The sequence below is a fragment of the Mesocricetus auratus genome, unplaced genomic scaffold (genome assembly GCF_017639785.1).
Source record: "Mesocricetus auratus isolate SY011 unplaced genomic scaffold, BCM_Maur_2.0 Super-Scaffold_100023, whole genome shotgun sequence".
Taxonomy (NCBI): domain Eukaryota; kingdom Metazoa; phylum Chordata; class Mammalia; order Rodentia; family Cricetidae; genus Mesocricetus; species Mesocricetus auratus.
Genome location: NW_024429204.1, coordinates 23,466,203 through 23,488,450, shown reverse-complemented (window position 1 = coordinate 23,488,450; position 22,248 = coordinate 23,466,203).

Sequence of the window (22,248 nt, the reverse complement as noted above, 5' to 3'; positions counted from 1 at the left end):
GTTGACCAAACTCTACCGGATGGTCTGCTACCCATAACTATGTGGTGTAGTACAAGTAGGACTTGATGATTTGCCACCAAAGGACCCAGAGTTGCAAGTGGGTAGAGGAGAATATTTGGAAGCATATAACAGGAGGAACTATGGTAGGCATGATTAAAATTCCTAGTATGTGTCTATTAAATCCTCAAATAATTAATAAAAATATCTATTACATAAGAGTTCTTGGTTGCAAGCAATATTGCCACATTTGGGTAAGTTAAGCACAGGGAGAAATAGAGGAACAAGGATACAGGAAGCTCAAAGAATTCAGAAATCAAACCAGGGAGTTCTCCTGGGAGGTGCCAGTAACAGAAAGATCCAAACTGTGAGAAGGACACTTGGAGTACTTCAGTTTCTATGTGGGTCACAAGTTGAAAGCTGGAGAAGGTTTCTGGATTGACAGTGAAAGAGATAATGCTCTCAAGCATAAGTCATGTTTAAAACCACATGATGTTAAAAAACTTTAGGGCATCTTATTTATTACCATTGAAGTTTTAACATTTCTGTCCTGGCTATTACTTTCTCAAAGTTTTAATAGAAAAATAGCATAAATTGAGAGTTTAACATATCAGACATATGTTTTTTCATAGCCCTGAACACTAAAACTCTGAAATAAGATGCTATTTATTCAAAGAATTGTAAATGGAGTTCTTAATTGGTCTAAGTAATAAAAGCCAGAGTCAGATGTAGAGGAAAATGCTGAGAAATCAGAGGGAAGATCAAGCCACCACCACATCTTACCTCCATAGTATCTCAGCAGACAAGAGAGTGAGTTCCTGTTTCTTCTTGCTTATGTCTCTTTCTTCCCAGATACCTCACTTCCTGTCTGTCTATACAGACATCAAGACCTCTATGGTTAGCTGGTGGCAAGCTCCATTTTCAAACTTTCTGATGGGCTTTATTTGTCCAAGCAAGATAACACCACAATGGGTTACCTCAGTTAATTAAACATTTTAGAGTACCGTTTCCCCACAGATTTCAGAATTTCATTTTGATATTCATCATCCATTTATCTGTTGATGGGCATGAAGACTGACTCCATTTTCTCACTGTTGTAAACTGAGTGACAGTAACATGGATGTGCATCATCCTTGTGGTAAGACACAGAGTTTATGCTCAGGAATGGGGTGTCCAAGTGAAGCAGTAGTTTCTAGCCTTCTGAGTAACTCCCATACACCTCTATAGTGGAGATACCAGTTTTTACTTCCACTGATAGTGAATAATGTTACCTCTTCCCCTACATTCTTGCCAGCCTTTGTTGCCATTTGTTTTCTTAACTATAACCTCTCTTAACTAATCATAGCCGCAGAGACTCTATGTGAAAGTCCATGAATGCTCTGAGGTTCACACTGTGTAAATACACTACATTCTGAGGTCCTGACTGTCCAAATACATTCTCCTTTCAGGGTTCCAAATACAAATTTTAAGAGGGCTATAATTCAGCACCTGCCTTTGGATCTATTTGTTTCCTCCTATGAGAAAACAACTACCCTGTTCTCTCACTACCAAGTAGAATGTGCTTTTTATAAAGGACATTGGCTACCTAAGGATGGGGTCATACCACATTCATCTTCATTTACAGAGTGTTTAGCAAAATTGGAACATGGCAGACACAAAATAGTTTTACTGAATGAAGGAATAAATGGATGAATGACTAGGAGACACGAAGGGAAGAAAGACAGCTACAAAGATATCAGGATGACATTTGGCATGTTGCCCTACCCATGATTATAGAACCCTGTGGCCTTGTCATCTTACCAAATAACACTATACAGAAACAGCAAATAAAAGCATGCTTCCTGTCCTTCATGAGAGTTTATAATGAACTGTATATTGAGAAAATTTACATTACTTTCACTTTGATTCTTCCAAGTCTGCAGAGAAAATAGACAATTTACAACTTTCACATATTCCCTTGTCCTCCTCATGATCTGCCTTCTTAGAGGGTGGTTACATCATGGGATACTGTTTGTTTCCTTCACTTGGCTATCACCTTTTACTTTCACACTAACTGCAGAAGAGTTTTGCTTTCCTTAAAGGATTTTATTTTCAAACTCCGTTCGCCCGCACTTAATTTACATCTTTCCCCCCAGCTCCAAAGGTCTACAGAGTCTCTGACTTGACCTCCGGACCAGCAGTTCCTCTCTCCTTTGAAGTTGAGTATTCCTTGGAATAGAGATGCTATGTCTTTTGGCTTTTTATTCTTATCCCAAAGCCACAACTGTCCTCATGGTCTTATGAGATAAACCTAATACTTTCTGTACATAAGGAATCAGACTGTTTTTCTGCTCTGTCTTGGAAAGAAATGAATCTAATTTTAGGTGAGTTACTTGGAGTCTCTGTCCCTTAGGAGTGTCACCAGGTAGATTTTGGGTTATTAAAGAGCAGATGCCCAGGCACACAAATCACCTGGCATAGGCAGGCGGCAGGCAGGCTGTCTTCCGTTGCTGACCCTGGATCCTTACGACACGGACACGACTTTCCTCTTTTCAGTCCCCGCCCTCATCACACTTTGAGTTCACAATGCAAAATTTGTTTTTCATCTCGTTCCACATCCTAGGAGGGAGATCACTTTGATGGTTGTGCCAGAAACTAATTGTGTGGAGGAAAAAAAATTGTATGGGAGGATGGAGTCTGTGAGGCCAGTAAGTTTTAGCATCCTGCAGAGAAGGGATGTGCCACGAGGGATATGTTTCCAGGGAAGATTCCAGACTTTCTTTACTGCAGCCCCTTTAGAATGGGTTGTTTATCTCTTCCACTGCCATTCTTAAACCTGGGGTGTGGAAGCTGTACTGTGCAAACTTTTAAAGAACTCAAGTCTGTCAGGTTAGGACATCTACGCTATGGCTATTCATGCAAGGTCCATTTCATGCCAGTATATGTCCTGGTATAGATGACGTAATACTGTTCTTATCTTTTACAATTAGAATGAAAATGCAAAGTAGGAGTCACAGATTGTGAGCTCACAGACTCAATGAAGGTCAAAATCCAGTCTTAGGGTATGGTAACGTCCCAGAAATTTATATGGAAAACAGCTTTCAGGTAGTACTCCTTGCCAATCCTCGTTCCCCCATCTGGAAAATGAGGGCATTCTGCTTAGTAACAGTCTAACAGGGTTGACTAAGTTGGTGACTGAAGTGGGAAAATGAGTAGCACTTCATCTGGAACCTAGATTTTCACCCTGGTTGTCAACGTTATTTTCTCTTTGTCCCTTCCCTCCCCCTACAAACCACAAACTTTAAATTTCACCTTAGAGACGCTGGTCAAAGGACATTTCTGTTTTGGATGGCCATAGGGGACTGCTTGTGATTTGCCCCAGTTGGCCAGTGGGGCTGATTTGCCTCTTCCCAGCTAGAGCCATAAGCCTAAAGCTGGGAAGTAGACTCTACATCACAGCCAGGCATTCCCTCTCTCCCTCAGCCACACTCCACTGAACTCGAAGCCCTGATGCATGCTGGCTGGGGAAAACTCCCGTTGTTCTGTTTCACAACCTCCTAATGAAATTTTGTTCACAAGGGCACTGGTGACTCTTACACAACCTCCTACTCCTTAAAAATTGAGAAACTAACAGATACTTCCGGCTCCTCTATAGCCCAACTGGGGAATCCAATCAATCCCATGCACCCTTGGAATTCCAAGGGGGTGAAACTGAACCTAAGGCCCACTTCAGCCTTGTGTCCCTAAGGCACTCTTACTGGCTTGCTCTGTGTAATGCTCACAGTGGTCCTCCCGGGTACTCCTTTTGACACAATAAAATGAATCAGTAACTTACTTAACACCATGCACATAAAGTTCAAGCCAGGACTGTCTGGTTTCAAAGTTGCTTCCAGGGGTAGTAGATTGGTCTGCCTGGCCAAGACATTATATTTAGAAGAACTAGTCATCCATCTGCTTATAAATATTTATTGAGAACCTACCATTCACCAAATATTAATGCTGAGGACAAAGTACTAAACAAATATAACCTTGCACATCCCAGAGACTATTTAAAGAGGGTAAATAGGAAGCAGAAATAGAGAAGTACATGTATGCCTCGCCTGTTATATGATAGAAAGTACCAGGAAGGAAGGACGCTCAGAGTTGAGGAAGACAATTCTCTTCTGCTGTCTTCTGAGCAGAAACTGAAATGGAGTGGGCATATGATTCATGTGGGTTTTAGAAAGGACCAAACCAGGAAGTGGATAGACAATCACAGTCCCTCATAGAAGCATGTCCTCTGTGTATGGGAGAATAGCTGGAGGCTTCACGAGAGGTGTCCAGAGAAAGGGAAGTCAGTTAGGTCAGAGAGGTGACAGTGCACACTGTAAGTGACCCCGCAGGCTTCCGAGACCACTTGCTTTTGTTTTCTTAGAAAGACAAGCTGAAGATGAGGTATGATGCCACTCTAGTTCCATGAGGGGTTGGATTGCATAGGTGCTTCCCAGCCTACTCAAACAGGAAGTTCCCTAAGGATACACTTACAAAAGCCACTTCCTGGGATCCAGCAGAGCCAGTGGTGAGTAGATCTGGGGCCCGTGTGCCACAGTGTTTCTGACATCCCGATATGCTTGGCAACCACATCCTACATTGACTCCAAACCTTTTCCTTCCAAAATTTCTATTTATAGCCTGAAGCCTGTCTGTGAGATACCACTGATACAAATGAAATATTAGGGTGTACAAAGGATGCTGTGGTTATTTACCTTACGCAAGCACCCACTCCTTAAAAATTGGTATGTACAGGATATTTCCATCTCCTCCATAGCCCAGCTGGGGAATCCAACCAATCCCATGCTTCTCTGGAATTCCAAGGGAGGGAGACTGAACTTAAGGCCCATTTATACATCTTTTCAACATCCTAGGAGGGAGAACACTTATTTCTGTAAACCGGTACTATACGATCTCATTACACCCCTCTCTCCTCACTGATTCCAGTCTTCCTCAGATCATAGGGAAGAGGTTAAACAGCTAAAGAGAGCAAAGTGGTGTTTCAAATGGAAAAGGCTCTGGGATCAAACCCACCAATTTCTGTGTACTTTTGATGTCCAGCAAGTTGATTTGCTCAAACTGAAAAGTTATTCATCCAAGGGACCTGCTTGATAATTCTACGGCACTGGTCCAATTACTCATTCTTTTGATGAGTTTAATCTATTGGTCCAGATGCTACCGTCTATTCCATACTCCCCTGCTTCAGAACAGCCTCCATGATTTCATAATAAAAATGAAACTGACTGCAAACATGCAGACTTTTTCTCCTCTTACACCCTTCTGTATACCAAACCCAGACAGTGACAAGACACTTGGAAATGTACTACACTTTCACAGCAGCAGAGTTCAGTTTTGAAAACTGACATGAGCAGCTTCACCTACTGACTCATGAGCCCTGCTCCAGGTTGGGAAAAACATGTGCATGATCATATAGGATTGCAGATACCTAATGCTTCAGACAATGTTGTTCTATCATAGATTTCTCTTGAGTCAGCAAATGAATTTTTCCTACAGAGAACTGTAGATTGTTTATTTTAGGCTTTGGGACACTTCAGACCTTCTCAGATCTGCCACTGTCATATGAATGCAGTCACAGATAACATACAAAGGAATGAATCTGTCTGTAAAACTTGACACAAAATAAGGCGATGGGCTAGATTTATGCTTTTTGTCTCTTTCATGTAAGAATACTTCATTTTGAGTGGATTTAGTTTTAGGGATCAAACCCAGTGCCTTAAGAATAATAAGAAGCCATTTCATCACTAAGCTGTGTCCCAATTTGCTGAGATACCCTTTGGTCAAAGCCCAAGAAGTCATCACTATCTTTTCTAATGATAATAAAATGACATCATCTTCCTGGCTAATTCCAACTCTCTCTACTCTGTGACACTAATTCCTCAACAGTAGTGCTACATTGACATCATTTTATTTTGTGTGTGTGTGTGTGTGTGTGTGTGTGTACCCATTTGAACATTGTAAGCCAGAAGTTCATGCCAAATTGTCTTTCATAATAGCTTCTCTACCTTATGATTTGAGGCAGATGCTCACGGAACCTGACCCCCATTGTTTAAGTTAATCTGGCTGACCAGGAAGCCCCCAGGATCCACTTGTCCTCATGTCTTGGAGCTGGGGCATCTCCACACCTAGCATTTTTGCAGATGTGTGGATCTGTACATAGAAAGCAAGTTACTCACTGAGCCATTTCTCCAGTTCTTGCACTCCTTTCTGCTAATTGTAATGACCATATGTAAATTTCAAGTTAAATCTTAAATCACAAGACAGATGCTCATGTTAGTAAGACAATGACAAGAGACAGTACCTGTGGGCATTTATAGATGTATTTGAAAATGTACAATTATGTGTTGTTGTCATTTTTTGTTATTTCTACTTTCAGCATTTTCCCAAGTTCATTTTCATGTGAACTGTCAGGAATAAGAAAAAAATAACTTAATGAATTATGACACCTCTTATTTGGGGCTCCTATGTATTAAGTTCTAGGAGTGAAATATTGAACACTCATAATTATTAACACATATCTTTTAGTGAACAAAATATTTGAACAGAAATATAGTCATTCCCTTTTGAGGATCAAATACCATTTGTATCAGCAAAATATAAGGTTGTGAGAGTTTCCTATAACAAAAGGTACTGTTAAAAAGTAATCTTAGCCTACCACAAGATCCAGAAATTCCACTCTTAGGCATATACCCTAAAGATGTACACTCATACAATAAGGACATCTGTTCAGCTATGTTCATAGCAGTATTATTTGTAAGAGCCAGAACCTGGAAGCAACCTAGATGCCCCTCGACTGAAGAGTGGATAGAGAAAATGTCGTACATCTACACAGTGGAGTACTACTCAGAGGAAAAAAATAAATGGAATCTTGAAATTTTCAGGCAAATGGATGGCATTAGTAGAAACCATCCTGAGTGAGGTAACCCAGTCACAGAAAGACAAACATGATAAGTACTCACGCATATATGGATTTTAGACATGGAACAGGGGATTGCCAGCCTACAATCACACCGCCTGAGAGTCAGGGAAGCAGGGAGGACACGGAGTGAGATATGCATCGTAACCTGGAGAAGGGTTATGGGAGGAGATCTCCTAATTGGATTTGGAGCAGAGAGGGAGGGGAGGAGAGAGGGAGCTGGGAGAAAGAGAGGAGAGGAGGACACAGGGGAGCAGGAAGGTTAAGCCAGGGCAAGAATAGAGAAGAGAAGTATGAGAGATAGCATAAAATAGGGAACCATTATAAGTTGGAGGAGAAATCTGGCACTAGTAAGATCTTCACAGATCTACAAAAATGACACCAACGGGCATTAAGGCTACCTTAAATACCCTCCCTGATAATGAGAATGATGGCTACTTTATATGCCATCCTAGAATCCTCATCCAGTGGCTCACAGAAGCAGAGGTAGACACCCACAGTTAAACACTGAACTGAACTCCTGGAACCCAGTTGCAAAGAGGAGTGATGAGCAAAAGAATAATCAAGACCAGTCTGGCAAAACCCACAGAAGCAGCTGACCTAAACAAGGGGGAATGCATGGACCCCAGACTGATGACTGAGAGACCAGCATGATCCAGACAACCCCCCCCCACAACCTGGGTGTCAGAGAAGAGACCTCGGCAATTTATAGGACCTTGGAGAATAGATCAGTATTTATTCCTGGCATACAAATGTATTCTGGGAGCCCATTCCACATGGAGGGATGCGCTCTCAGCCTGGACACATGGGGGTAGGATCTAGGCCCTGCCTAGGATTATAGGACAGACTGAAAATCCCTCCGGGAAGGCCTTACCCTCCCTGGGGAGTGGAGGGGAGATGGAGTGGGATGGGGTGTTGGGAGAAATGGAGGACTGGGGGAGGAGGTGAGGCACAGGGAACTGAGAGTAACATGTGTAAAAAGTTAAATTAAAAATTATATATATATATATTAAAGAAGTAATTTTATGCCTGGGGGTGTGGCCTCAGGAAAATACAGGGACAGGTACACTGACACATGCACACAGACCTTAAATAAGTGCATCTAAGATAAGTTCTGTCCAATAAATCAATTTAAATGAACAAATTATTTAGGTCTATAACTTTCTCCAGGATTTCTTTATAACAGAGTCATAATTGGCATAAGTACTGTAAGGAAGAAAACTAGAGACGAATATTACCAGGAGGGATCACACTTCTGGTGCTGTGGTTATGGGAGCTTAAGATAAATCAAGTGTGTGTGTGTACACATGTGTGCAGGTGTGTGCACATGTGTGTGTGCATGTGTGTGTACATGTGCATGTTTTAACTTTATTTTCTTGCCATGTTGACAATCAGGACCCTGACCAGGCTAGGCAATCACTCTACCACTGAGCTCCATCCCAGCTCCACAAAATATTGATTATACATTTCCAGCCATAGTCTTTTTTAAAATTCTCCTTTGTCCCCGCAAGAAAACCATGAGTGCCTAACAGGATGTTCTTAAGGAAAGTGTGCTTATTCCAGCATCTTTGACAGTTTCTATTCTGCCTTCCATAGACTAATTGCTTCTTATTTGTCAGACACTGTACCGGCACTTCTTGCTCCACGGGCCGACACTGTTGATTCCAGCACTTGGCAAATAAGAGATACTCATATGAAATCATTTCCCCAGCATTCCATGGGGTCCATGGCTGTATAACTCTGTGAGTACCTGAAGCATGACGGAGTAGAAGCAACATAAGCTTGCTTGTTTCAGTTCTGGAGCTTGAAAAACCCAAGACTTGCCTAATTTAATTGATCCCAACGTTCTAGAGTAAGTTCTATACAACCCTGAGTGCAACCACAGCTGTTTGTGAACTCGGTTCTCTTCCCCTTATCAGTAAGAAAACTGAGTTTAATGTGCCTAAGTAGCATGGGGTTATGGTGAAGGAACCAGCAGAGGAAGAATTCACTGGGTATAAATGGAAGGGAAAGGGTCAACCTGATGCTAAGTTACAGATTCCACATTAGCAAGGGGAAAAGGACAGGTCCACTCACACAAATAAATGAACAGGAGGACACAGGGAACTAAGTATCAACAGAATTGGGTGGGGTGAAGGCAGACAATGGAGTTCGGGACCAAGCAGGAACTAGACCACCATATAGGGTTGTATGTGCCACCCTGACATATTAAGATTCAAACTCAGTGACAGGAAAAATCACAATTTCCACCAGTGACACAATGAAAGAAGAAAATGATAGAGTTGTTTTTTTTTCTCTTACATTCACATTGGTAACAATAATGTAGATTAAGAGGCTCAAAAACAACCACAGGTTTGGAAAGTAGTGTAAATATCTGAATGGGAAGGGGAAAAATTGGGCCTGGTTTATGGGAGTATCGAGAACAGGCAGACAGCTAAGGAATATCTTAAAGAGGGCTCATTGCTTATATTTCTCAAAAGAGTGTTAAGTGTGTTGATCACTCCATTCATATATTCATACATTTGCTGGTTCATTCTTTTCCTCATTAACTGATGCTCACTCTTGTGTGACTCACTGCACATGTAGGAGTGGGAGTAAATGAACATTCAGCTTTTACTTGGAGCATAGCTCAATGGAGGCAAACCTGCTATACTTTCAGAGGTATTAACACATTCTAGGAAGATGGCTCAGTTGGTGAAACACTTGCTGTATTCCTGTACAATCCCCAGAACCACTGTAAAAACAAGGAGGAGGTGGTGATGGTGTATGCTCATAACCCTGGCACCGGAGTGGTGGGGTTGGTGAATCCCTGGAGCTCACTGGCTAGGCAACTTAGCCTAATAGGCAAACATCAGATCAATCAAACACCAAAATTTGTCCCCCCCCCAAAAAAATCCAAACCAAGGTGGATAGAGCCTCAGGAACAACACCTGAGGTTGACTTATGACCTCCATATACATGCATATCTAAATGAGCACAAACACATATATAATGCATATATGTACAGAGAGTGACAAAATTTAGGGCTGAGAAGTAGCGCATTTATTTTTAATGGGTAATCATAAAGAATGTGACAGGGAGACACTTGAATATATACCGAAATGAAATGGAAGAATGGATCCAGTACTATATCAAGGGTAATAATTTCATGCAACTACAGTTGCTTCAGAAGAGCCGAGCATGCTAGGGTAATGCTGAAGTTGAAGTCTGGAAGATGCTACATTTTCAGAAAGTATCCTGAGCATGCAGTGACCCCTTCTCTTGAGGGCTCAGTCACAAAACTTCTCTTGCACTCTCTTCTGAGAAGATTGGATATCCTGCCAGCTGGTCATTAGGCTGATGAAACCCTAAACTCACAAGGTATCCTGGTGGTGCTGTATCTGGGAGCACAGATGGCAGTGAAAGGGCCTTGATGCCTTCCTCTTGTTTCCAATGCTATTATTCCTTTTGCGTTACTTCTTTAAAAACATCTACAGAGCTTATTTATTATACAGCAGCCGTCGGCATGCACTGAGCAGAATTGCTTTTCATAATAAGTCGATTCATCTTCTGGCACGTCAGAAATTTCTCAAATTGATACTTATAATAAATATGATTAATACCATATTGTATTAGAGTTGTTGCCATAAAATAATTGGGAACAAATATCATATTGTGATGTTGACAGTGTTAGGTCGGTTGTTGCCAAATGGTGAGAGCAGTCAACTGTATTTCATTAGCAGCCACATTGCTACAATACTGTTAAGACTTTCACGATCCCTTTAGTGAGGGTTGATCATTCATTACATTAGACAAATTCATGCAACAATCCCACTGGAAGTAAATTTGCTAGTGAAAATATCAGCATGATGGGTTCTTAGAGGACACTGGCTTCTCTGCCTGTGAAACACGTAAGGCAGCTGTTGCAATGAGACAGGGGAGAGAGTGAGGGCTAATCAGTGTAGAGGGTGAGCATGGCTGTGGAATGAGGGGAGACACAGGCAAAGCCTGCCTCTGCGAAGAGCTCATAGACCTTGTTAGGGCTCTTACAAATTCACCAGCCATTTGCTTTTCTCTATGTACTTCGGCTGATACATGGTTTCCAACATTTAGGGCTGTTCCCAGGCTCCTCACTTCCCTATTTCTGTAGAAGGTCTTTCTGGTTCTTACAAAAGTAAAATAAAAAATACCTATGAACTCTTCCTCAACTCTACACATCTGCTTCAAGTTACAGTTGTTACTAAGCTCATCTGCCCCTTCTATCTGGTGACTGTAATGCCACAGGTATTTGTCGAGATTCATCCTGCACATTATCACAATTTCATGTACATTGTCTGATACCTACCAAGTTCTCCTCAAAGTCTGGCCTCAGACTTAGTTCAAGTCTAAGATGGCCTGGCTCAGAGAAAGTACTTGGTAAATTCTTTTGGATTAAGCCAGACTGAGAGGATATAGAAACACCAAGTGTAAGTCGGGCAGTGGTGGCGCACGCCTTTAATCTCAGCACTCGGGAGGCAGAGGCAGGGAGATCTCTGTGAGTTCGAGGCCAGGCTGGACCGACAACCTCCAAAACAATACAGAGAAACCCTGTCTCATAAAAACCAAAAAAAAAAAAAAGAAGAAACATCAAGTGTATATCAGGGATTCAGGGATCAGATTACTAGCTTCTCCAGATGTGAGGGCCTAACACCCTTTTAGATACTAAAGAGTTGTTTTGGCTTTGGTTTTTAGCAGATGCACCCACAAAAGCATACATATAACACATGTAGGAGTAAGACATTTGCATGAAATCATGAGTTCACAGATTTGAATGGGACTTGTAGGTTTCCCCAAATTTATGTCACATCCCTTTGAGTTCTAAAATTTGAGGTTGTTGAGCTCAAAATTAGATTCTATACTATTTATCTAAATGCATGCACAACATACCCAGCATTTGTGAAAACATTGATTGGATTGGGATGTAGGGCTAGAATACCAAAGAAATCTATGAACTCAGGGTTTAGGGTCATCAAGTTTAGAAGAAGATGGACAGTAAGCATCAACCAATGGACTTTACAGATCACTATATAATCATGAACTGTGCTGAACAAATATTTGAAGGATGGGATAAGATTATCATTGGCAGAGTCTAACCTTGTCCAAGCTGAGTAACAAAAGATGAGAATCCATGTTGGTGACTCTAAGTAAGAGGATGGAGAACATTCCAGAAGAGAGAGCAGTCTCTGTCAGGCCCTGAAGCCAGAAGCAGAGTGTGTAATTTGAATGCCAAAGGCATTATTATACCATAGCACAGAAGCTAGAATCTAGAGAGAGAAGCAGGAATCAGGCAAAGAGAAGCTTTTAGACCACATTACAGGGTTTAGATTTCCATCCTTATTCTATGTGCCATAAAATGTTTCATCAAGAAGTGGATACTGAGAGTGTTCCTGTCTTTCAACAGCTACTGTACATAAGGGAGAATGAGGACACAAGAATCATACTCTTCAGTCATGGATCTTGGGCTGGGATCCATGTGATTATAGTGATAGGATATATGAACAAAAGAGGATGATTACAGAAAATACTGACAAGAATATGGCCAGAGATGGACAATGAGCAGACACATGAGAGACAGCATCCGTGAAAAGCTCTGGGGAAGCACCTGGCACTTCTGCTCTGGGGAGGCCTCCAGGCTCTGAACTTTCAACACGTATTGTAGTGCCTCTTACCATTCATCCTGGGATAGTTATAGACAGCTGCCTTTTGGGGATCTCTGTTGTGCTGCTCTTCAATTGAAGAGCATAAGCCGAAGGGACCTGGACTATCAATTATTTCCCCTTGTTGCATACAGATCTGTGTGCCTGTTTCTGAGCATTTTCCACTACTTGCATTTTCTAGCACTGCTTGACTCTCCAACTCAGCTTTAGAAAGATACTAGGAAGCTGTTCATCCATGCAAAAAGTGCTTGTGACGTCCCTACTCTGTTAGGTGCCATTAGGCCACTACAAATGTGGCATATTCCCTTGAGTAACTAAGAGTCCATAGGGGAAGGCAGATGCAGTATGGAATGTTCTATTTCTGTGCAGTTAAACACCACATGAAATGTCCCAGAGGAGTCAGTCATGACTTTCCAGATGTAAAGATGTGAGCAGGGTTGAACCAGACGGAGCTAGAGAGCGAGGGAACATACGAGTTGAAGGACAGTATGGGATGTGTTCCATAGTGGCTAAGAGAGTGGAATGGAATATTCTCCTCCCATATTTCCCTTTTTGCATGCTCAAGTTCCAACCCCACTGTGTTCCCTTCACCAGTGGCCAATTTTACATTCTGCCTCCCAGAAAAGGAATTGTTTAGCTCAAGCTCCAATCACTGCCTGCTCATTTACACTAAAACATATCATACTCCTTGGTTTCTGTCCTTGTAAATTTCCCTGATCTACTATGTTCTTTCTGACAATGCTCCTTCTTTTGAGGGTATATATGGCACCATATATACCCAGTATATTGTGATGTTGACAGTGTTGGGTCAGTTGGTGCCAAATGGTGGGAGCAGTCAACTGTATTTCATTAGCAGCCACATTGCTACAATACTGTTAAGGCTTTCACGATCCCTTTAGTGAGAGTTGATCATTCATTCCATTAGACAAATTCATGCAACAATCCCACTGGAAGTAAATGTGTCAGTGTTCAGGTCATATTGCTGCTTTTTTTGTTACCAGAAGTGGTCTCATGCATCAGCAACCTTCTGTCTTTGGAAGGATGGTGGGTCTGCAACCTAGTCACTTCATTTTCCATTACGTTAAGAATGGTTGAGTGAATGGTACAAGCTCATGAGAGTAGGGAAGCAAAGCCAAAATTGGTTCACTTCTTACTACATCTCGAACTGTTGTTTACCACATATAAGTAAAGCTGAAGAGTCTCCAAGGACATTCTTCCCACCACAAAGACCTACTCCGGAGCCAAATCGGGGCATGAGATGTTTAGACATGGTTTTTAAACCCCGAACTTTGTATCACTTTACATTCTGTTATTTTTATTTTCTGAAGTGAAAACAGCTGGCTGCACTAAACCCTTGGGTCATTTCACTTTCCTGTACTGTCTTCACCAAGTGTGGCTGGGCTCTCTTGAATCAGTGTTGCAAGCATCACTTATGTGCCTCTGGATGACGTCAGCCGGGAAAGGAAATCTTGAGCCTTCACTCAGTTTGCTCTCTTACCAAGTAATTGCATGAAGTTTCTGGTCAAATGCATGCCTGTGTCCAAAGACACCTCCTGGGCAGGGGGCTGGTTGGCTGCTATTCCTCCATCTGGGTGGCTGTTCTAACGTCTGCGTGGAGGGTGGGCTCCACCCCCAGCTGGGTGGGGTAGGATGTAATTTCTATTTGCAGTGCTTAGGAATTCAGGATTTGCTCCAGCATGCTAGTGTTTATCTGTGGATTCTTCAGAGTGACTGGGTACACAGAAGACCCTCATTTCCAGGGCTTCTTCAGACCCTGCAGACATTGTGGCTTCAATCTGAGACCTTTCCACTGATACTCTGCTTTTTGGAAAACACCAGTTTATCCTTTTAGTCGCTAAATAGCCCCTCTTGCTAGTTCCAGAGCATTTTGTATACTCACAGGCCTGCAAAATGGTGGAGACATTGCACCATTTGTTTCAAATAGTCTCACGTCTGGTCTCAAAGGCAAGAACAATTTAGTAGCCTTCAGTTGGCATTTCTACTTTCTTCTTGAACCTCCAACCGCCAAACCTCTGGCAGGCACGACTGTAATCTTTACTTTTCTATACTGAATTTGCCTTCGTTCCACATCTGAAATCACATAGTATTTGGTACCAGACATATTTTGTTTCAGAGATATGCTGTAAGGAATCTATCATTCCAGACACGAAGCTCCACAATCCTCTTCTACCTTATATCTTTCTCCATGGAAAGCTCGCTTCCTGGACAAGAGTGATGTTTAACACCACTGAATCGATGTGTTGGAAGATGCTTTTATCTTTTGAAAATGCAATTCAATGCAGCTGCTATATCGCACCCATTAAGGCCAAGCCCATATGGTTACACCGCATAATGTTGACCCTCCTTCCTTTCAAATGTCTGTGAAATATTTGAAGTTAGCGACCATCTCTTTCCTGGTGCCCCTTTTTCAGGGGTATCTACAGAGCTGCCAGTGTAACCATGTATTTATTTCTAAGGTCTACAGTGATCTTCAAGAAAGCTAGCTGCATACGAGGGAGGATTTGCTGAGGTGGGAATTGGAAACATTCACTCTGAAAAGAGTCATGGTTCCAAGGTGTGGTCTAAGGAGAAATTGGAGAATTTCTAATGCCACACCTGATATTCAAATTCATGATTACTTCTTGGTTTCTACATGGAAGTAGATTCGTTGGCTGATTCCCTTCTGTGGCTGCTAGTCTTGGGGTGGGGCAGATGGGAGAGACTGTATTTTTCTGTGATTTCTTCTCCTGATTGCCATTTGAAAGCAAGTTCTCTTGCTGCTCCCATTTTGCAGGTGAGGACTTAGAAGCAGAAGGCCCCAGACCTGAATACTATGACCTTCACCTTTGCCTCCACCTTTCTGGAAGTCTCCATTAACATCTCATTCATCAGTACACACACCCTGTCAGGGCCTTCTTCCTCTGGGGATCGAGGGACTGGAGTGACTTCATTTCCAATTCCTAATTTCCCTCTTCTGTCTCTTTCCCTCTCCATCTCACAATTTAATAACGTCCCCAATCACATTTCCTCCCCAAATTTCCTCTTGGCTCAGGCATAGTTTCCTCTTCCGTGATGGCTACAAACAACCCTCATACCAACTGAGGAATGGCAAGAATAAATGGTACTTCACAGGATAACTGTTCATTTTATATTTAGACAAGGACAGGAAGAAGCCGTGGGTTGGCCTGTATAGGAATTGCAGCAGTTTCCTTAATTTATCATATGTCATGTCCCCCATTTTGTGGAGGTGTTAAGAATAGTGTCTGAAATAGTGAGAAGATCCTGATTCCTTGAAATTTAAAAATGTGACATTAAAAAAATTTCCAAGAGCTCACTGTAACAGAAATAATAGGAGGCATTTTTGACATCCACACACCTTATTTAGTGTATACTAGTTACCACTATATCAAGGTCACATTTGATCATGGGTTGTTTCAAAGTCCCCAATCTCAATGGGTGAATCTTCAAGGAAAAAGAAAATCTCAATCATATATTTTTCTTTCACAGGCATCTAAGGCATCAGGCAATCTTCACTGCTTTGGTTATTGACAGGGTTGATCAATAGGTCCTGGGCATCTATTATAGGACTGTTGTGTATAAACATTGCAGTGACAAAGGCAGTGAGTTCCACCTCCATGGCATTCACAGATTGTGTTATTAAGAGAGAGGCCATGATGAAAATACAACTAATACTGATAAAAATGAAATTATCACAATGACAGGTAAGATCTATGCAGGAGATGAAAATGAAGCCTGATGGGAATTTGGGGACATGTCCCTATAGCTTGGTCAATTAGAGAGTAACAGATGACATTGAGATTGAAACTGTAAGCACACAGAGGGGTCAATCTCTCAGAAGGACAGGAGTAAACAGCATCCATTCCTCTTGGAGGAGGAGATGTGTCCAATTTACAGGTGATACCCATGTTGCGGGGGGCGAGGGGGCAGGGACTGCTGGTGACTCTGTCTCAATCACAGCACAGCAGCTGCATAGGGGAGATTAGAGTACTCAAAAATCTGCTTCCTGCCTTTGAGAGCTCCGACTCTTCTTGTCAGCCTGTTTCCTGTTTTCTCCATTTGACCATTATTATTTTTTTTGCTTCTCTCTTTCTCTTGTAGTCATGTCCAGGGTCAAGCTCAATTTTTCCTTTCCCCAACCCTGGACAATATCATCTGAATAAACAGACTGAACACAGCAGCCTGAGACATGTTTATAGGGTGAGCTGGCAAACGTCAAAAGCGATGCATGAAGGGGGCCCAGCGACCCTCAGCAGACAGACTTCATATTGTTTCTGGGCAAGAAGGCGGACCCTGCATCCTCTGGCTTGTGCCTGGTTCTCTAATAATGGAGTGTTATCTAATTGGCGCTTCCTTTACATCAATGGGAATAGGAGTACAAGACATGAAGACAAAGCGACACACCAGGAGTTAAGTATAAGTGAGGGTTCAGACCCATCATTCCAATGGCTTGGCAGTAATGTTTAGAACACATCCTAATGATAAGGCATAATATAAGGCATATATTTTTGGGTGGGACAGCTTCATATAAGAGACATCTGGCATGTACTCTCTGTTCTAAAACTGGAACACTACCCCCTCAAGCAATTTATATTTTTAATAAGATGGGAGAGCATGATGATGAGGTACCATCTGACAATTTATTTGGCACTTAAATCTAAAATTAAAATGAAAAGTCTGGAGTTGTTATATATTGACTTTGTGTGTGTGTGTATGTGTGTGTGTGTGTGTGTGTGTGTGTGTGTGTGTGTGTGTTGGGTGTGGGGATCTTAAACACACAAGTGAAGGAAGTTTGCCAAAATATTAACGACACGTTTGTTTTGTTTTTCCTCCATTCCTGTGAACCTTGTGGGTCATAAGTGCACCATTGGAGCTCGGCTTCAGTGAAGTGAGTCTGGAGCCATGGGTTGTCATCTGCTGCTTGGAAAGCATGACACTCCTATTCCTCATCAGCCATGTAAACAGCAATCAGGTCAGATAGTTCCTCTTCGAGTGTCTCTAAACTCTTCACGGGAACATCGCAGAGTCAAAGACAAAGATGACAAGCCAAACATAGAGCTTGCCCTAAGAACACTCTGAGGCTCTCAGCAGCGTCCAGTCAAATGGGCTGTGAACATTTGCCAGAAATGAATATCAACATTACAAATGTCACGAGTGGAGACAGTGTATACCAAACCTCACATCTGAAGACAAGGAAATGGGTATATTGTAGTGAGTTTTCTTTGGAACTATCAGAGCAGACACTGCTTGCCACCACGGTGGGCCTCATTTTCCAGTTGCTAATTGATTAATGGGAGTACTCCTGAGGGGACACTGTCCTTCCCCAAACACAGGTTATCTGTAGTTGGTCTGTGTCAGGGGCATCTCCCAAGGAATCCTGTCTCCCTTTATTTTCAGTTTCTAATTTCTGACACTAAACTGGCTAACCAGAAGGATCAGTCTGTATTCCCCCGCATAAAGCAATGGTTTAATGGGTTTCAAGCTGCTTTCTACATCAGAATCCTTCCTCTGCATATGGCCTGGTGCCTTCCCATCATACTGAGCAAAGAGGGCTGAGTTTTGCAGGAAATACTCAGAGTTCTGTCCTGCTGGATTTCTCTCCCTCTGAGATGACTTCTGAGCACCCCCCCAGACTCATTAGACTCCTTTGTATCCTTAAACCAATCGCCTTACCTCTCTGTGGACTTTGTGGCTAGTTCAATCCAATAAATAATCCTAGCTCATCATCTACCTGTACCATTGAATAAAAATCTCACAGGCACCACACCATGCTAAAAGCACCCCAGGCTAAATGGCTATGGAGATAGTCTACCATGGGTGTATGTATTCACACGTCTCCACCCCCCTGTGTGACACAAGCACACCCCTCCCGCATACCTTCCCGATGGTTTCATGCCACACACTGCTTACCCAGGCCACAGAAGTTCATCTTCCATAATTAACCTAACTACTGTACATAGTAGTATATATCAAACTGATATTGTGATGACATAATGTGGTGCAGTTACTTATATATTGTGTACCTAGACTATGTAGCATTTATTTTAAACTCAGAATGAAAGTGGAGAGTGCCGCCTGGAATGCAATATTCTGTTAACTGTATATAATGATTTCAGCGGTGGCAAGTGTTAGAAACTTTTAAAAAGTGTAGGTTATAAAATCCTTTTTAAAAAATATACTGTAATATAAGTGAGATACAGTACACTTAATACAAACTTGGGCAAGTTTTCAGGCCCCGTGTGATTGCATAGTGCTGAGACAGGTGTCCACAAGTGCTTTCTCTGAAGATTGTGTCTACAAGCCGTGTATGAGTTACTGTGTAATGTATCATTATGCTTTTGTAAATACTTAAACTGTAATGTTAATGGTATGCTTCCCTTATACTTTACTGATTGGAGAGTTTTGGAAAGTACCAAAGAAATAGGGGATAAATTGCCAGTATTATATCTTCATGTTGTTTGTTTCCTTCCCACTGGCCACTGCATTCGTCATTCGCTCTCCCTCTCCTGCAAGCCAGGTCACTTCGTGGGTACCGTTTGCCTGTGGCTGTGCATGGAATTGGGAGGAGTTCTCTTGCCACCCAAATCTCATTTGTAGATATCTACCATGACTTCCACTGCTTGTATCTGCCTTCTCTGTTTTCTCAGTTCTGTGACATGGGCTTGGGATCCTGGAGCCCCTTCCCCCCATCCTCTCTGGTTCCTTTCTTGGGCTCTGCAGACTTGGTACCATTGCCTGTCCCTCTCAGGACTTACTTGGTTGCCAGCTCTCCTTTATAGCTGGCCCAGACATCAACAGTGACTGTTCCCATGCACAGTTCTGCCCTCCTCCCCACACTTCATCCTGAGTTTCATTTTTGACCTGTACTCTTGTATTGGAGTGTGGGATAAGATGCATATTTGTCTTATTTTGGGTCTGGGTCTCTCAGTACTGTGCTCTTCAAGCCAGCATAAACAGTGACCGGATCTGTGCATTTTCAGAGAAACCTACAATATGAAATGGGCAACCTGCCAATCAAAATTCATGGCCACATCCTTGTGGTATAACAGATAGAGGGAATGAAGAAAACAGGGATGGAGGGAGGTGGTGGAAATAGGAGAGGCAAGTAGGGCTCAATAAACACTTAGGGCTTTCAGGAGGTACATCTTTGGATATGTCCTTAAAGGTGTTTCTGAAGACGTTTAACTGGGGAGTGCAGTCTTGCTCAGAAAGGAATGGCAGTATTCCATGGGCTTGGGGGCCTATGGGGGGAAGGGTACAATGGGAGGAGAGCGATGCCATTAATCTCTCTCTTCTTCTGACCCACCTGGATGTGAGAAGCCAGTCTCAATTTTCTGTGCCCATGCCATCACCACCAGATAAACTAGTCTCTCAAACTGTAAGACAGAGCAAATGCTCCCTCCCTTAACCTGCCTCCTCTCTGGCATTTCATCCTAGCAAGAAAAAAAGTACTAATACTTGTATATAAATACTGGATTAAAAAACATTAGGTATCCTATTTCAGTTTCAAAATACCACTGATTGAAACATAATTAAAGCCTAAGGACTTGTAGAGTGGTCTCTGGAGACAGACTGTCTAAGTTCAAATCTCAGTTTTATGCTTGCCAACTATCCATGTTTCAGTGTATTCTCTGGTCTCTTGACACCACTTTCTTCATCTGTAAAATGAGATGATTTTACACAGGTCACCAAGGTTAATTCTTTGGCATGGTTTCTAATGACAATACATGTAACGCCTTCACCCTTGGCCCCTGGGGCCTCCTAGTGATGGAAGCTCTATTTGTGGTTTTATTAGATGCTGTCTTCCACTGTGTGTGAAACTCTGACTCTGCACTTTAATGTGTCATTCAAGCTTCATAAGTGAAAGTCCTCTGAGGGCCAACTGGTTGACCTTACTCTTCTGATCTATTTTGTATCCTCATCGTGTTGTAGGTACCACGCTTGGTGCAAGATGTTTAGAAAACTAAAGGCATGCTTAGTCCCTGCTATCAGTGGACTTTCAGCATTTTTGTGTTTTGGATTCCTGCCACATTGCCTTTCAAAGCCCAGCTGAAACTTGTGCAAAATTTCTCTGTGTTCTCAGGATAAACATAAGGTGCAATTAAGCTAAAAAGAAATATTTAACAAGGGAAGGATAAAAGATTGGAAGACAACAAGTTTAAGCAGGGATCAGTTTGATCTACCATCATGGAAAAGTTTGCTATATACAAATTTTGAGCCTCTCAACGCTCCAAACATTGGTCTCCTTCCAGGTCTTAATTACCAGTTCATTTCTCAAAGGCTGCCACCCCCAGACACCCTTTCAGACCCCTGCCCTCCATGCAACCAATCGACTTCCTTACCTTCCAAAGGGGTTTTCCCAGAGATGGAAAACAGTGCTGTAGGATGTGCCTTGAGACCCAGTGCCTCTTCATCTAAATTACTAGTTTTCTTCCACCGTCATGCCAAGCCGTGTTGACCACTTTCCTTGTTTGCATGTGTTCTACTCGTTCATGAGACACCGGAACCACTGCTCAGTGGAAACATGACAGAGGATACACAAGTAAACCACAGACGGACCTTAAACTTTCTAGTCACACAACTGATATTTTTACCTGAAAGTAAAAGTTCAGTCACACACAAAAAAATTTAATTTTCATAACCTTGCGTTTAATTCAGTGTATGACTGCTGATGGTAAGCTGATACATAATCAGGCAAAAGCCAGTGAGATAATTTTCATTCTTCATTTTACCTTAAACGTCTGAAAGAAAGCTTGCATTTCACAGTTAGAGAACTTTGTAATTCTGACTAACAATATTTCCAGTACTTGATGGACAGATGTGACTAGCGGCAATCATGTTGGACAGTTCAGACCCAGGAAGTCCCAAGCCCTTCATCACACAGCAAAGCTAACACATACATTTGCAGGAATTATCCCACCCACCATAATAGGAGGGTCACTCTCTCATAACCTCTCACTTCCTGTCTCCCATACACCCTTCCAGGACTAATAAATCATGTCTTCATGTAAGTAGCATGCCCATGGGATGTTTCCCACAATGCTTCAGCAAGCTTCCATCTACACTAGTCTGCAACAATGCCTCTCTCCCCACGTATGTTACTTCTTCATATGTCCGCAGCTAATGTCTCAATCTATCATCTTCAGCGAACATCACTGGGAGCTTTGCTCTCCATCATTCTGGGCTAATGAGTAAAATGGCATTATCCTACTTGCTTTGGCCTTGACCGTCTCTCTCATCTCCACTGGATGAATAGTACTGACTGTACCTTTGCTGATGGCTTTGTCCTCCTGACTGAGAGTTGGTTTTGTGGAGTCAGGGAGATGTTAAAGCTGAATAAATGCACAGAGTAGTTTTCTTACTTGTTATGGGAATTGATTCCACCAATAGGCTTGGGTACTGGCCTTATGGCGTGGCCTCATGGCTGTACACTTGACCTGTTATAAGGAGGTGAGGGAGGCAGTTGCTCTCTCTCTCTTGGGAGGTTGGAGCAAAAGCAAGTCTTGTGGTTGTACACATCTCCCCTGAGCAGAACGGCAGGACACGGTAGCTGGATCCGCGGCAGCTTGTACCTTGTTCTTTATTTGAGAGTCTTTCCCACTGGATCCCTGTAATA